This window comes from Chiloscyllium plagiosum, unplaced genomic scaffold, assembly GCF_037043375.1.
Source record: "Chiloscyllium plagiosum isolate Xiang-an unplaced genomic scaffold, Cpla_swu_hap1 HiC_scaffold_3, whole genome shotgun sequence".
Lineage (NCBI taxonomy): Eukaryota > Metazoa > Chordata > Chondrichthyes > Orectolobiformes > Hemiscylliidae > Chiloscyllium > Chiloscyllium plagiosum.
This window is the reverse complement of record NW_028270141.1, coordinates 137,342,505-137,360,318: the sequence shown is the minus strand read 5'-3', so window position 1 is coordinate 137,360,318 and position 17,814 is coordinate 137,342,505. Positions and strand designations below refer to the sequence as shown.

At 40.0% G+C, this 17,814-nt stretch overlaps 1 protein-coding gene and 1 long non-coding RNA gene across 15 annotated transcripts in view; one reads left to right on the top strand and one right to left on the bottom strand.

The window, feature by feature from the left end:
• The window catches only part of LOC148151355 (uncharacterized), a 562,305-nt gene that overhangs the window by 97,606 nt on the left and 446,885 nt on the right, over nucleotides 1-17,814 (bottom strand). For 7 of the 10 annotated variants that reach the window (XR_015754625.1, XR_015754617.1, XR_015754632.1 and 4 more), the window contains one exon: nucleotides 4,151-4,245. The exons of the other annotated variants lie outside the window; for them this stretch is intronic. This is a non-coding gene — a long non-coding RNA (uncharacterized LOC148151355). The remainder of the gene's footprint in view (nucleotides 1-4,150; nucleotides 4,246-17,814) is intronic. 10 annotated transcript variants of the gene reach the window in all.
• LOC122548469 (bcl-2-like protein 11) overlaps nucleotides 1-17,814 on the top strand; it is a 54,037-nt gene that overhangs the window by 19,163 nt on the left and 17,060 nt on the right. The gene's annotated exons all lie outside the window — the stretch shown is intronic.

Here is a 17,814-nt window from a genome sequence, read left to right as displayed (position 1 = left end):
TGTCCTGTTAACAGTCATCGTCTGCAGTATACTGACCATGTGCGATCTTTAAGGTAAAGCAACAATCTGAATAGAAACTGAGGGTGATGGAGATACCAATTTCAAAACTGCTATATGGGCCTGATCTTCAGACATGATATTTACTGCCCTCGATCTTACCCAATGCTAGTTCCTGTTCTAGAGCAGAACTGTCCTCTCCTGAATCATATTGGGAGTGCTGTTGCATAGTTAACAGTGGCAGCATTCTTGTACCACTCTCATGGAGTTATTCTTCATTCATAAACCTCTGTGGCAACTGGCTGTTGAACCACGTAAAACATCATAACCCATTCTAATCCTTGTTCTTACCTGACATTCCACACAAATGTACGTTCACCCAAAAGTGCTGGATAGTCAACAGTAATGGGAAACATGCCCACTTCTGTTCCTCCTTTCCCAGGGGCATTTCCAAGGAATCTTAAAAAAGGGATACTGTGGGGCTGAGAGGCTTTGTTCTTTGGAGAAAGTCCTTTTGAAATTTCAGAGAATACAGCAATATAGCAAGAGTAAAGTCAAAAAAGGCTATTTCAAAACTAAGAATAAACTTTACTCTGGAATACCAATAACACAACCAGAGTATTCTGAGTGGAGGCTATTACAATTACAACAGTTCACCACCAGAAATGTAACCAAATCTGCTATTCCTGGCAATGTCTAATGCTGGCCTGTGATGTAATTACCTTATCAAAAGCATCTGACATACTTGGCAAGCACTCTGACCTAACCATGACACTAAACCAGTATGTTAATGCCTTTCTTTGTTTAACCAAAACCACAATAATCATAACTGGTCCTCACCATAGCAGCAAGACAGAGGAGATAATTTAGCATTTCATAGTACATTTGCAACTTTTTGGTCTCATTGTAAAATGAATATAACATGATGTTAATGGGCTTTATTCAGTTGACTTGTCATTATACGATTTTAATAATTTATTGTGTCCTTCATTAGGATATTTACTGTAAAATAAGCGAATGTTTGCAACTGCCTTAATATCGCTATGTAAAGGGGTAGATTTCTCCCTCCCTCTCTTATTCCTGCTAACACCAGATTTTTCTCACCTAAGTCTGGCTTCCTAATAGTGAGAGACAGTTCTGTGGGTGCTAACAGTGCTCCTATATGTTGTGAAAGGCAAGGTGAGACTGTTCAACCATAGAGCTATCATGAACAAACCAGAGGCTATTATCCCTTGCTGCTTACAAAGGTACAGTTTTCAGCAGGGTTCATGAGAAAGTAATCAGGATTCTGAACAATATCCAACTTTTCCTGCCTGCTCTTTAGGAGACACTGACATTTTACATTGGTTTAATATGACTGATCAAGAAATGAAACCCTTGAACATTCCAGTCTGTGTGACTTAGCATCATGATAATTCATGGTACCTTGAACTATCAGGAGCTCTTTGAAGTAACTTTTAAATGGGTTATTCTAGTAATTTATTGATCTAAAAGTAAGTTTGTATAAGTATATAATTTCATTAAACTAGGAGAGGTGAATTGATAACAAAGGAGCTGATGTAGATCATTTGCAGTTCATAAATACAGCTCAAGATTTCTGTGGCAGTCTGCTTATTCTCCTGCAGATAGTGGGCACCAGAATTAACTTGAAATAAGTCATGTTTTCATGGCCACTTTTTGTAATTTTGTTTTCTTATTATAGGAAAAGGCTCTCAGTTTTTCAGCTAGTTCTAACAGCAATTACTCGAATCTTAGAAAACCTGGAAGGTTCAAGGGTCAAATCCTCAGCTGGTCTAGTCTTTGAGTACAGTGGCCACAATTGGATGCCGTGGGTTTGAGACAGTATTTCAACATGGACGCCTGCTTCTGATCACTATCTTAGCAACTGTTACTGGAAGCATGTGTGGATGTCAGTTTAAGTTTGCCTAGTATAGCCTTCCTGTCCCAGTGCAGTCAAAATATCTGCAAAAGCCCTCTCAGCTCAATGAGAACAGGTTTTGGGGAAAGTCTCAATTGAACCTAATTCAGAAATAAGTGTTTTCAGGAGGATAAGGAAACAGTGGTGGAACTGTTAATACACCTGCTGATAACAACCAGCTTATAAATATTAGTGAAATGTAAAATATACATTACAAAAATCAAACACTGAACTGAAGCTATGAATATATGTCGCTTTTCCTGAATTAAATCAACTTTTTTCAAATCCAATGTTTTGGCAGTTATGTACCAGATTCATGAGTTAGCATGAAATAATTATTCCATATGATCATAATTCTGGAAGTTCCCATTTTATTCTTAAATAATGGGTTCATTATGGATCATATGCATTTCTGTGAAGTGATGTGCTTTCCCAGTATAAGTATATATTGGTTAACCACACGGGTTGTCCAGCTGTTGTCATTTTGCAGTTTGTTTGGAATGTTCCTGCAGATTGCAACTCGTTGTATTTGGTACTATCTTTGCTGGCTGGCTTCGGGATCCTTGAAACAGGGACAGCAGCTCTGTGAAAATCAGGGCATCTGATCAGACGGTTCAGATTTGCATAGCCAATTGTATGGCTGGATATTTTCATTCACAAAGGGAAATATTGTGGTGTTAACATAAGATGTCATGTGGTGTAATAGCCTTGCATATGTCAGTTCCAAGGGAGATAGAGAGCCTGTATTACGTTGGAAGAGGTAAAGAATTGAAAGAGAAGCAGAGGTATAAATGAAACGGTAAGGTGAAAAATGTAGTCAAACAACAAGTGAATTTTAAACAATTAACAGTGCACACAAAAGCAATTTCTTGAAGTTTTATTCTTTTCTGTTGCTCTACCCATTAAAAATCTACATTCAGCCAGTTATTATGTGTGCCACTGCATTCACATGGACAGTCATCATCAATGATCTATGAATGGAACTACTTTATGTTCCTATAACTCTTGCCTGGCACAGAGCAGGTCAATACAGGCTACAAAGATAGGCACACCTCTTGTACAGCTACATGGTGTGGTTGCATTTAGCAAAGGAGTAAGGAAACTTGTACTGACTCTCCTATCTGAATTTGCAACATTAATGGCAGATAAAGTAGTCTAGGGAGATAAATAAATTATGCACAATTTATTGGTTGAAATAAAATACTAGGGGAGAAAATTAGATTCCAGGAAGCAAACAAAAATTCAGACATCACAGACATCTCATGAGTGCACCTCATCATTTGCATTTGTCTTATGTTGAAATCTCTGAAAGTGCTTTGCACAATGATTTAGTATTGAAGTGACTATTTTGCAAAATATTGGGGTGCACGGTTGTTCTCAAATATCAGTTGCTAATTTTGAATCTAAGGTAGACAATTTTTTAATAAGGAAATAACGTTATTACATTAAGGTAACATTTTCCCAACAGCAGGGATTCAGGCCAAAGGCAGGTATATGGAGTTTGGCCAAAGATCAGCCATAATCTCATTGAACAGCAGAACAGGCTTGAGGGGTTAAATGGCCTAGTTAAGTTGCATTTTCCCTAATGTAGTCTTCTTTTAGTAGTGCCAGCAGAATGAAAATGCTATCCAGGAGGAGAACATTAAAAGCTCATTGTTTGACATTTGAACAGATCAATCAGGAGCAGGCGTGGACCATTCAACCTTTCCAGCCAGCTGTGCCATTCAATAAGATCTGATTTTATTCTCAAATACAAATTCCCACCTACACTGTTACTTATCAAAAATCTATTTACACCTGCTCTAAGATTCTGCTTCTACTGCCTTTTCAGGAAGAGAGTTCCAAAAACTTTCAACTTCCCACAAGAAATATTTTACCTCATTGCTATTTTAAATGGGCAACGCCTAATTTTTAAACAGTGATCTCTATTTCTAGATTTTTCCATAAGAGGAAACATCCTCTCCACATTGACTCTATCAAGATCACTCAGGATTTCATTTGTTTCAGACAATCCACCTGTTCCAGATTAGCCTCAAACTGTTTCAGAACTGTCTCCAATGTATTTACATATTTTTATAAGTACAGTGACTAATATCGTACATGGTATTCCAGGAGGAACACTAATGCTCCGTGCAACTGAAGCGTAACTTCTCTTTGCCTGTATTCAATTTCCCTCATAATCAATAATACCATTCTACTAGCTTTCCTAATTACTTAGTAAACCTGCATACTAACCTTATGAGATTCATGTGCGAGGCCACCCCAGGTCTTTCTGCATCTCCACGCTCTGCAATCTCTCACCATTTAGATAATACGCCTTTTTATTCTTCCTGCCAAAACAGACAAATTCACATTTTCCCACATTTTCCACCATCTGCCATTCACCTCTCAGTATCTTTTTGTAACCTCTTTGTGTCCTCTTCACAATTTATTTTCCTACCTAGGGGTGGCACAGTGGCTAGCGCTGCTGCCTCACAGCACCAGAGTCCCAGGTTCAATTCCAACCTCAGATGACTGTGTGGAGTTTGCACATTCTCCCTGTGTGTGGGTTTCCTCCGAGTGCTCTGGTTTCCTCCCACAGTCCAAAGATGTGCAGGCCAGGTGAATTGGCCATGCTAAATGCCCGTAGTGTTAGGTGCATTAGTCAGAGGGAAATGGGTCTGGGTGGGTTACTCTTCGTAGGGTTGGTGTGGACTTGTTGGGCCGAAGGGCCCGTTTCCACACTGTAGGGAATCTAATCTAATCTATTGTTGTGTCATTAGCAATTTGGCAACCATATCTTCTGAGTCTTCATCTAAATAATTTCTATAAATTTTAAATAATTAAGGTCTGTGTGATGCACTAATTGTTACATCTCACTAGCTTTAAAATGACGCTTTGCACTCACTTTCTGCTCAATATTAGCCAGTCAATCTTCTATCTGTGCCAATATGCCATCCCCTATTCCATAAGGTTTTATTTTCTATGATAATCTTTGGTATGCACATGAACAAATCCCTTCCGGAAATCTCACTACATGTATTGTTGATACACCATCTTTTACCATGTTGTCTAAAGGACCGTGCTTCCAACAGCGCAACATTTCTTTAGTTCTTCATCGGATCACTAGTCTAGACTATGTGCTGAAGCCAAAGCCCTCTAACCTATTGCAAGGAGCACTAGTGATCTGACACTGTGAAACAAGTTGTTTGTTGATTAATACTCTTCTCCAACAATGGCTGGCTAGCAATCAATAGAATTGGCCAGCTCCTTAAAGCCAAACCTCAGGAAAATTAAGAAAATATGTTGCTGTAGGGAGAAAATTGTATTTTTACTGACGTTTTGACTCCAATTTGCCATCCAAGAGGGTGGAGCTCTTTGGGAGGGAAAAAAAACTATAAACAGATTGCTCCTATTTAATACATATGAGATCAGTTTCTATTTAGCACACTACACCACAAGCACAAAAGAAAATTATGAAGATTTTACTTCAGTCTGATTTTGTTTAACATCTGTGGGACAGCTGCAGTGCTACCGGATTTCCAATTAAAACTTAAACCCGTTTAGGATTTATTTTTTCTATGCAACTTATAAAGGAGAAGAAAGATAAATATTCGTATATGTTTCATATTACAGACCTATTTACATAGGGTCAGTAATTTACAGTGACGGGATAAGTGAAACATGTACTTGGAAACTTAGATTTTTACATTGCATTTCCATCTGCAGTATGTGTAAAGAAGCTGCTATTACCTTTAATAAGAGACAAGTTAGGGCAACCATGTCAGCCAAGTTCTGTTTACATTACATGTATTTGAGTATCTTGTTACATATATTTTCATAAATCATTAAGAAATTTAGACCAGAGGCTTTGACCAAATGAATCATTTTTGTAAATGTCAACTATATTCTCCCTCCCTCAGAAATTACAGTACCACATTTCAGCCACTTCACCACAAAACTATAGATCCCAGTGAAGTGTAAAATTACTATTAACTTCTCAATCAACAACTTTTCAAAAATAATTAGGGACTAGTTAACAACTCCTTTGGCTTCAACCATTATCACCTTGGTTGTAAAGGTAAAACTGCCATAGTCCTACCAGAACATAGGGCTGCAGTCTCATTAGAGAGAGAGACAGACAGACAGAGATACTAAGCTGGTCACGGTTTAACCTGAGGGTCACCATTGCCTCAAGTGAGGGGAGAGATTGTATCTTTCATAGTAGCTCAGCCAATGCAAGAATTGAACCCACGCTGTTGGCATCACTCTGTATTGCACACCAGCCATCCAGTCAACTGAGCTAACACCTATTGGTTCCCCTTGGTCTATCTTGCTTGTTAATTCCACAAAGAATTCTAATACATTTGTCAGGCACGATATCCCCTTCATGAAGCCATGCTGATTTTGATTATATAATGTTCTGCTATTACAGCCTTTATCATAGGCTAACATATATTAAATAACATGAAGATAACATTTTCCCAGTAATGTATGTTAAGCTCACTGGCTTACAGTTACCGGTTTATAGCTTTACTCCCTTTTCTAATAAAAATGTTACATTGGCTGTTTTCCAATCCTCTGGGACTTTTCTGGAGTCTAAGGAAGATTGCTACCAATGCATCCACTATCAATGAAGTTGCTTCCTTTAATATCCTAAGATGCATCCTATCAGGTCGAGCAGATTTATCGGTCTTTAGTCCGTATTAATTTCCCTAGCACTTTTTCTTTAGTGACTATTCAGTGGCTAATTGGAAAATGTGTTCTCAACAAATTAAATTAATGACAGAACCAGACTGGTCTTCCCTCTGCTGTTAAATTGCTGATGAACACCTATTTAATTTAACATGCCCATTTGGAATCCAGTGAGACTGGATTTGCACCCTCTCCATTGAGACAGTGAGAGAAGTGTAAAACTGGCTTTCCATTGAGCTCACCAGATTCCCACCTGATGATATAGGGTCAAATGACTTGATGGGTGCCTTGGCTTACATAAGGAGAATCAACATGGATGTGATACCAGAAAAATTTTGTTACACCTAACGATTCATAGTTTGGAAAAGGAGGAGTGTAAATTGATGGTGGTTGAGAGTCCGGAACGGAAATCTGGATTAGAATAATATTAGTCTGCCAACTTTAGTAAACTTTAACATACATTTTTAAATTCATTCATGGGATGTTGGCATCACTGGCTGGGCCAGGACTTATTGTCCATCTCCAAATGCCTTTGAGAAGGTTGTGGTGAGCTGCCTTGTTGAACCACTGCAGCCCATTTGGTGTTGGTGCACCCACACTACTGTTAGGGAAGGAATTCCAGGATTTTGACCCAGCAACAGTGAAAGAATGATATATTTGCCAGGATGGTGAGTGGCTTGGAGAGGAACTTGCAGGTGGTGGTGTTCCCATATACCTGCAGCCCTTGTCCTCCTACATGGAAGTGGTCATAGGTTTAAAGGGTGCTGTCTAAGCAGCGTTGGTGAATTTCATGATTTCAAGTCTGAGACTGTGATGCCTTTGAGGTGAAGTTTATTTCTAAGGTCAGTGTGGTGGCCCAGCATATTTGTGTGGCAATGTTTGTGCCACAGGGATGCAGTGTGTGGGCTCTCAAACATGATTGCAGAAATAACATAGGTTTGGTGTAATTTCTAATGTAACAGACAGCACTCACTAAGACCAAGCATAGATAGACAATAAAAAGTTACTCACCACCAATAGCACCATCTTTAATTTGCTTTTATTCAACTTATTTTTAATGAAGCTTACCTACCGTATATACTTGAGTAATAGTCAAATTTTTTTTGACTACTTTTTAAGGTTAAATTTATGGTGTTGATTAACACGTCAATGATACTTTTGAGGGGCTGAAATTCATGCCTCTCAAAATTCACACCATATCATTAGCAGAAGCCCAAGTGACAAACAACTTATGGGGTAATTCTGAAAACCCGGAGTGGAACACAACAGCCAGCGGGCTGGAAGACCGGCAGCAGAGCAAAATAACCAGCAGACTGGAAACTGGAGCGGGACATGACGGCTGGCACACTGACTCATAAATATTGACCTGTTTTCTGTGAAGAGCTGGGAATGACCTTTATGCAAGATACAGAGGAACCTCGATTATCCGGCATTCAATTATCCGAATATTGGATTATCCGGCAAGATCCCAATGCTTGGCTAAACTATGTTATCCTGCATTCGATTATCTGGAATTCGATTAACCGAACAAAGTACTCTCTGCCCCTGTCCTTCGGATAATCGAGGTTCTTCTGTACATTGGAAAATTCCAGTTTTTTTGGCCATAAATTGGGAGTCGACATTTACATGAGATCGATTATTACTTAAGTACATACGGTAACTTATTGTGAGAGGGCAGGGAGCAAGTCATTTGGCCACATGTTTAGCTATGGAATGGTGAGAAAACATACTGTTTAAGAAAAGGAGCCAAAAATAACAGCCAATTCAGATTGGATACAGCTAGCGACATGAGCAGACAAGTGCACTGATGTATTGTGCCGCTGAATGGATACATTTAGGCTCTCCAAAGGATTCCTCCATGTTGAGCTGTTTAAGTTAATGGGGAATTCCTTCCTCATAAATCATAAAGGGTGTTTGGAGAGTGTGACTGCAGGTTCAATAGGCTGAAGTTTGGGAACAGTTTGCCTGTCAAGACTCAAGGTTAGGGAACGGTTATTTAGAGAGAATAAGTTTTTAAAATGATAAATGAATGAGGAAAACTTTTTTTAAATTGAGAGAGCGAGCAATCCAGATCTAACCACATCTTAAATTACATATCTGAACTCAAGTACTTGTTAATGCCTTTGGCATAAAGATAAGATTTCTTTGAAAGTTTAGATTTGAGGGGGGGAAGGGAATAACTGCATTACCACAATAATTTCAGCCATTAATCAGTTTTACTCGAGTAGCCCATTCGATAGCCTAAAAGTGGGTGAGCCTCAAAACAGACCGAGAGAGGCAAAGCTTAGAGTGGGGAAGGCACAGAGTCTTCATCTTAGACTTGGAATACCCTTAACATAACTTTTTAAAGTCCAGGCTGGTTAAACTATACTCATCTTCCTTCCCGGGTACATTTAAAAGTGGAATTGCAGAGTGTTTCATAACAATTTTGAAAAGTTCAACTAAAATAAATGAACCGTCCCTGTTTTAATTTGTGGTGCATACGCGCACGCTAGTTTAGATTTCTAAATGTTATTAAAAAGCATTTGACAATTTGTTTCACTGATGGATTATGGTATGTTCATTGCCAAACACGTCAACAAGCACTGCCCTCAGCTTTTCAAATAAAGTTCCTTTTAATTTAATGTGCATAACCCCATCAAAGGTACATCATCATTTAGGTTATACTGCAGCATTTCATGTACCCCGTAGTATTTCAATTGCTCAGTACTCCAAAAACTGGGCCTCCTGGTAAAGAGTTTCAAAAGGGGGTGCAAAATATATCTTTATGGACAGATATCGAATCAGAATATATGTATGTAGCAATATATTCAGATATATGAGGCTTTACAGATAGGGTGTTTTAAAAATAAATTCTGGTGTGGTGCATTGTTTCTTTCTCCTTAACTTTTTGTGTGTATTTTGCTCAACTTCTGGGCAACAGCTCAACATAAAATTTTACAATATTGGTTTCCCCACGGAGCCCTTGATTTGCACTGGTTTGATGATACCAGAAGCATTGAGTGAGGACAGCATTAAAAAATGAGGGGAAGATTGCAGACATATAAATGAGAGCTGGAAAAGATCAAAGCCAGCCAACAGTAGTGCAAAATTGTTGGCAATGTAAGAGGCTAGAAGGTGAATATATGAAAAGTTAATACACAGTGCCATCTCAAAGTCAGATTCATGGTCCCCTGCTGCTTATTCCAATCTCGTTATTAAACACAGTGCCAAAGCACCTCTGGCAGCAGCAGTAAAATGTGCATTCAGTTTGATTAAGTGCCTTCAGACCGCTATATGGCAATGTACAGCAGAGGTCAACGCTTCCAGAAGGATGGACTTACTCTTACAAACTTCCAGTGATCATCTCGATGCAGCGGAGGATGAAGATGATGTGGTTGTTTCAAGTTGGTAGTGAAACATGTTAGTTGTCGGGAAACATTAGGGGGAAAACACCTTTAAAACTGAGTGTTATCCTTAATGAAGAGATTTCTTTTTCATTTTAAAAGTGAAATTCAGGGTTGACACAGTTCATTAGTCAGTACAATTTATGAAAACTATAGATGTTCTGCTATGATGCTCATGGTAAACTAGATCGTTTAGAAATATCAGCAGCATCAAACTATACAGTGTGTAATGTATCAATCTGCTGTTAGGGAGGCAATACGTTTGTGTTGTGTCCACTTTAAGTCCAACTGCCATAAGGAAACAGAGGATGAAGCTACTGTATGTATTCAAGTATCAATGTATCTCATAAAAGTTGACTCCCTGACTCCCAGCCAAAAGAAAGTCAAAGCTATTTCCTACTTACAGCCACTCACTGTCAAATTCCAACTTTCCCTAAAGCAACCCTACTTAACTGAATAGTGCATCCTTGGACATGGTTGTTCAACTCCTTGTGTCTGTGCACATCAGTGTGTGCTGTCAAGGTCACCATTTCGCTGCTACGCACAAAGTTCCTGCCAATCCCACCCTCTAATATGACAACACGTCATCAAAAAGGAACAGTGGATCCATAGGAGAAAGTGAGGACTGCAGATGCTGGAGATCAGAGCTAAAAATGTGTTGCTGGAAAAGTGCAGCAGGTCAGGCAGCGTCCAAGGAACAGGAGAATCGACGTTTCGGGCATAAGCCCTTCTTCAGGAATGAGGAAAGTGTGTCCAGCAGGCTAAGATAAAAGGTAGGGAGGTTCCTACCTTTTATCTTAGCCTGCTGGACACACGTTCCTCATTCCTGAAGAAGGGCTTATGCCCGAAACGTCGATTCTCCTGCTCCTTGGATGCTGCCTGACCTGCTGCGCTTTTCCAGCAACACATTTTCAACAGTGGATCCATAGCCCAGTTCAAATTTGAAGTTTGAGATTGGAAAGCAGACAAATGATTGTGCAGGAGGTGGAAAATTCAAGGTATCAGAGAAGAATGTTCGAGATTGGTGGGTGCTTTTTCTTTCTGTCAGTTTAGGATGAAACTCTAGCATATGGCAAAGACAAGTTGCTAAATAAATGAGTGAAAATTGCTAGAGTGCACTCAATAGTTTCTAGCACCTTTCCAAGTCTGTCCTGAATTTCCAAGCCACCTCTGGATGGTCTGCTGGGTTTACAATGAAAAATAATTCTGTACTACAACAGAAAACCAAGATTCACATTGTTTTAAATCAAAATCCAACGATAGAAATAATTTCATGGCTTATTTTGAGCTACTTTTGGAGGTTGGCGGAAACAATCTGTGATCTGGCAACTGTGCAGTACTGAGACAAGGAGAAAGTGACTTTTAAACCCCTCCACAAAGTGGCTGGTGTCAAAATTGACCCTCTACTTTTTGACAAAAGATTTAATCTTAGAAACATGACTTTCATGCAAACATAAACCATAACTGTTAGAAATGTAATGCTATTTGGTATTGAAAGTTGCAGGTTAGAATGTATTTGTAAAGCTGTGGTGGTCAGAAAAATCAAATGAACTAACCATCTTTTCTTTGATACTGCTTGAATTGAATCACAAAATCAGGCAATTGGGCGCATCATAACTGTGGTGGCGCTTTGAAAGAGCTATCCATTTTGTCTGAATGCCCTGGAAATTTTACCTTCCCAACCACTTTCCTTTTCAAAATAGGTCTCCACCCTTCTGTTTTGGCAGTGCATTCCAGATTATACCATTTGTGATGAATGTTTCAAAACATCAATTTGGATACTTTGAAGTTTTTGAGATTCTCAGGTGATTTATAGAATAAGCAAAATGTAACCACAGTGGGTAAAATGCTGTACTTAAGGTTGAAAAACTGCATTTTTCTACATTATAAGACCATAAGACAAAGGAGCAGAAGTAGGCCATTCAGCCCATCGAGCCTGTTCTGCCATTCAATGAGATCATGTCTGAATTGATAATCCTCAACTCCACTTTCCTGCTTTTTCCTCATAAATATCCTTCACTGAACAAAGATTTGTCTATATCAGCTTTGAATATCCTAGCCTGGACAGTCCTCTGTGCAAAGTATTCTACAGGTTCACTGGGTGGCAGGGTGAAATGTGATGAGGATGTTAGGAGATTACAGGATGACCTGGATAAGTTAAGTGAGTGGGCAGATGCATGGCAGATGCAGTTTAATGTGGATAAATGTGTGGTTATCCACTTTAGTGGCAAGAACAGGAAGGCAGACTACTACCTCAATGGAATCAATTTATGTAAAGGGGCAGTACAGAGAGATCTGGGTGTTCTTGTACACCAGTCAATGAAGGCAAGCATGCAGGTACAGCAGGTAGTGAAGAAGGCTAATAGCATGCTGGCCTTCATAACAAGAGGAATTGAGTATAGAAGCAAAGAGGTGCTTCTGCAGCTGTACAGGGCCCTGGTGAGACCACACCTGGAGTACTGTGTGCAGTTCTGGTCTCCAAATTTGAGAAAAGACATTCTGGCTATTGAGGGAGTGCAGCGTAGATTCACGAGGTCAATTCCTGGAATGGCAGGATTACCTTACGTTGAAAGACTGAAGCGACTGGGCTTGTATACCCTTGGAGTTTCGAAGACTGAGAGGGGATCTGATTGAGACGTATAAGATTATGAAAGGATTGGACACTCTGGCAGTAGGAAACATATTTCCACTGATGGGTGAGTGCCGAACCAGAGAACACAGCTTAAAAATACGGGGTAGACCATTTAGGACAGAGCTCAGGAAAAACTTCTTCACCCAGAGAGTGGTGGCTGTGTGGAATGCTCTGCCCCAGAGGGCAGTGGAGGCCCACTCTCTGGATTCATTTAAGAAAGAGTTGGATAGAGCTCTCAAAGATAGTGGAATCAAGGGTTATGGAGATAAGGCAGGAACAGGATACTGATTAGGAATGATCAGCCATGATTATATTGAATGGCAGTGCAGGCTCGAAGGGCTGAATGGCCTACTCCTGCACCTATTGTCTATTAACGCTGAACATAATCTCCATCAGTTAAAACTTTACCGTCCCTTCTGAAAAGCTTGCTTGTCCTCCAGTACTTGCCTTTCCAATTCACGTTTGAGCCCGACCAGTGAATGTTAGTTGGGATTTTACCACACAGGATATCCGAGCTGAGCCTAAAATACACGTATGTGCAAGCACACTGACACAATCCTAGCCTGTTTTCCACTCCCTGATGCCTGTATAGCTACTTCTAGTTAAACCATCACAGACAGATGATAAAAACCTTGAACTTCAGCTGTTAAATGGAGTTTCTACTAAACTTACAAAACACTTTTCCTCACCTGTTCAATGAAGTGGGAATTTACATGCTCAATTCTATGAGGAGTGAATGTAATTTACTCTGCTCCTACAATGCTACATGAAGACACAACAGAGGACTCTGTTCTGAATACCATCTTTCTAATCAATTAATCATAATCAAACTGTCTCTCAAATTTGCCTTGTCAAGTTAATTTTGCACAACACTGCTGGCAGCTTCAAGTTGTACAATATCTGCTGATGTATGGCAATTATGGCCAGCATATTTTTGGCATTAGATAAAACAAAGTAGAGAAACAGATGCTGTTGCGATCAACAGTGATTCGTAAACGTTTTGAGGGGAATTACAAAGATGAAAATGACTCGACTCATTCATAACATCCCAAACCACAAGATACGTAGGCCTCAGTTAGTCGATGGTAACATAGAGATTCTGTAGTTTATACTGTTGTCTTCTCTAGATGTTTTTTTTAAAACAGTTGATAGATAGATGTTTCTGACATGATGAGATTTTAGAAATTTGCAAAACAGGTGGAGGCCATCTGGCCCATCCTTTTCAGAGCAAACCCACTGCTCCAAGTATTCCTCAACGCCTGGCATTTTCCTCCCTTGCAGTTTGCAATCTTCTCTGCCTCAGTCCCTTCTTCCGCAAAGCATTCTGTGCCGCAGGTAACGAAACATTTATAAAGATACTTACCTGCTTTACTCCGTGGTAACACCTCAGCCAATCAAAACTAACTACTGACCAATCAGCACCATGGTGTCCTGTAATATACATATTTTGAAATCTGGTGTTCTTAGCTTTGTCCGGATGAGGACAAGATAAATAGCTTCCGGATGAGGACAAGATAAATTTCTCTCTTCAGCAAGACTCACGTCCTGTACTACCAAGCAACCTTTGTAACTGTTTCTCCTAATTACTCTTGCCAGTCTTTCACTGACAGTTCAGACTCATTATTTTTCACTGCTGACCCCCAACTAGAGAAAACAGTCTTTCTCTAATTACCCTATCAAAAACTGTCAGCATTTCAAACTCCATTAAACCCTCAAATAAAAGCAAAGTATTATGGGTGATCAGAGATCTGAAGTGAAAACAATGTGCTGCAGAAACTTCAGCCGGGCTGCTATACAGAGGAACAAAGTTAATGTTTAGGGTCCAGCATGAGTCTGAAAGCTTTTTATTCTTAATCCATTAAACCTCGCAAACTTCTTTTTCCATGTAATGTCACTCCTCACTAACTATGAATTCCCACACCTGGTACACCAAACAATGTGCTCTCTATGGCTTTATCGTCTTCTTAATAATGGACACCCAAACAGATATCCTATGACCCAATAATGCATTCTAAGTATTTCTCAAACCAATGTCCTGTACCACCTGGAGGCACAAGGGAAGCAGATACAATGGTAACACCACCACCTGCTGGATCCCCTCCAAAGCCCACCTCATCCTGACTATCACCCTTCCTTCACTGTCATGGGGTCTGAATCCTGGAACTCCCTTCAAAACAGCATCTTGGGTATACCTACTCCACAATGACTGAAGCAGTTCAAAAAGACAGCTCACCACCAGCTTCTCAAGTACAAAGAGAGATGGAAGTAAATGCCTGTCTAGCCTTCAGTGTGCGTATCTCTAAAAGAAATATAAAAGGCCATTTTTTTGTTAATCCGCTCACCAAGAGTTATATAAATTATGACTAAATATCCTGATTTGTTCCATTATGCGTCTCACCATATTTTGGGTTTCCTTCCATAACACATTCTTTTGTCTGCCCATTCCACAGTGCTCCTGAAGTCTTTTACAGACTGTTTGCTAAATCTTTTACTATCATTTCAGCACCAGGTCTGTTCCCTACAAAGAAGCCCCAATCCATACATATACTAAGACGCAGTTATTTACCCTACAGGTTGACGAATAGAAATTTTGACACGTACAAGTCAAAACTGAATTGGAAGAGAGACCTAAGAAACTTAAACTCATTCCATAGCGCCACTTAGTGACTCGGGCCAACAACTAACCTGTGACAGTTGACAATGTGCAATTACAGAGAAATGCTGGGTGAAAATTGTGATCAGAAATTCAAGTTTTGTGGTTGGGAAATGTGTGCCCTACTTAAGATTTTTTTAGTCATCAGTCAAGTTAGTTATTGATTATTGATAATATTCAGATATTCATTGAAACGTGCTTTAAAAATCACATGCTAAGTTTCACAAGGAAAGTTTGTATTTTTGAAATATACAACGTGAGGAAACAATAATAAGATTTGCACCTTCCACTTAAAGGGGAATGCCGTTCGAGTAGGAGGTGCAAGAGTTTTCAGTATGAAGTACACATTCAGATAGGCTTGGATCACACCTACGTGCAAACAGTTTATACTTTTTATTCATTTATCAAATCCGGATATTACTGGCTAGGCCAGCATTTATTACTTAGCCTGAATTGCAAAGGGGGCAGCTAAGAATCAAGCAAATTATTGCAATCACATGCAGGCCAGACCAGTAACGACAGCGGTGTCCTTCCCTAAAGGACATTAGTCATCCAGATGGGTTTTTGCCAACAGTCAACACCAGTTGCATGGTCATAGAGTCATAGAGCTTTACAGCATGGGAACAGACCCTTCGGTCCAACTCATCCATGCCTGCACTTGGCTCATATCCCTCTAAACCCTTCCCATTCATAAACCCATCCAGATGCCTTGTAAATATTGTAATCCTACCATCCTCCACCACGTCCTCTGGCAGGTTATTCCATACATGCACTACGTTCTGTGTGGAAAAAGTTGCCCATTAGCTCCCTTTTAAATCTTTCCTCTCTCACTTAAACCTATACCCTCGAGTTTTGGACTCTCCCACTCCAGGGAAAAGACCATGTCTATTTATCCTATCCATGCCCCACATGATTTTATAAACAGATATAATGTTTCAGCCTTCAACGCTCCAGGGAAAACATCCCCAACCTATTAAGCCTCTCCCTATAGCACAAAACCTACAATCCTGGGAATGTCCTTGTAAATCTTTTCTGAACACTTTCAAGTTTCACAACATCCTTCCTATAGCAGGGAGATCGTAATTGCACGCAATATTCCAACAGTGGTCTAACCAATGTCCTGTACAGCCACAACATGACCTTCAACTCCTATACTCAGTACTCTGACCAATAAAGGCAAGCATACCAAATGCCTTCTTCACTATCCTATCTAGCTGCGACTCCACTTTCAAAGAGCTATGAACCTTCACTCCAAGGTCTTTTTGTTCAGCAACACTCCCTAGGACCTTACCATTAAGTGTATAAGTCCTGATAAGATTTGCTTTCCCAAAACGCAGCACCTCGCGTTTATCTGAATTAAACTCCATCTGCCACTCTCCCACCCCAGTGAAAAGACTTTGTCTATTTACCCTATCCGTGCCTCGCATAAATTTGCAAACCTCTATAAGGTCACCCCTTAGCCTCCGACGCTCCAGGTAAAACAGCCCCAGCCTGTTCAGCCTCTCCCTATGGTTCAAATTCTCCCAACCCTGGCAACATCCTTGTAAATCTTTTCTGAACCCTTTCAAGTTTCACAACACCTTTCCAATAGGAAGGAGACCAGAATTGCACACAATATTCCAACAGTGGCCTAACCAATGTCCTGTACAGCCGCAACATGACCTCCCAACTCCTGTACTCAATACTCTGACCAATAAAGGAAAGCATACCAAACGCCTTCTTCACAATCCTATCTACCTGCGACTCCACTTTCAAGGAGCTATGAACCTGCACTCCACGGTCTCTTTGTTCAGTAACACTCATTAGACTCTTAATTGCAGCTTTTTATTGATTTTAAATCTACCGTTGCAGAATTTGAACCTGGAGCCCAGAGTATTACCTGGGTCTCTTGGATTATTAGTCAAGCAATAGTACCACTCGGTCCTCACCTCCTCACTTTAGTGCAACTGTGAGAGCAGTCTCCTGAGGTCCGGTTCTAACAAGCCAGAAATAAAACTGAATTTTGGTGTTAAGAATGTCTACTTCAGTTGGCCGTCAGTGACATAATTGAGAACAATGTACTTGACTTGGCCTCGGTGCTGCTCAAAACTAAGTGAAGTTGCTGCCGAGAGCATAGAGTTCCTGACCAAGACCACATTGAGTTGGAAAGACGAGATATGTGAACCTTACTCTTTTAAGTCTTTGGAGAGGGGCAGAGTGTGTGTGGATTTGCTGTGACATATTTTGATCACTATCCCTTATGCCACCTCCTGTGCTACACATAATCTGCTGCATGAAACAATTCTAATTAGTAATAAACACCAATGGATCTTAGCAATATTTAGCTGGTTAGGTAACCATCTGTGGTGGATGTGATGAACCTGCTGAGTGTTTTCCGTCATTCTCTGTGACAGTGCCAGATTTTCACATTTGCACTATTTTGCTTTTTAATTGTCATGGGCAGTTGAGCTTTTCTGTGAATTTGGATGTTACTTGCACATTACTTCCTGCTTTGATATCTGAAGCCTGCAGCATAAGGAAGCTTCAGAGGATGCCTGTGTTTTCTAAACAGAGT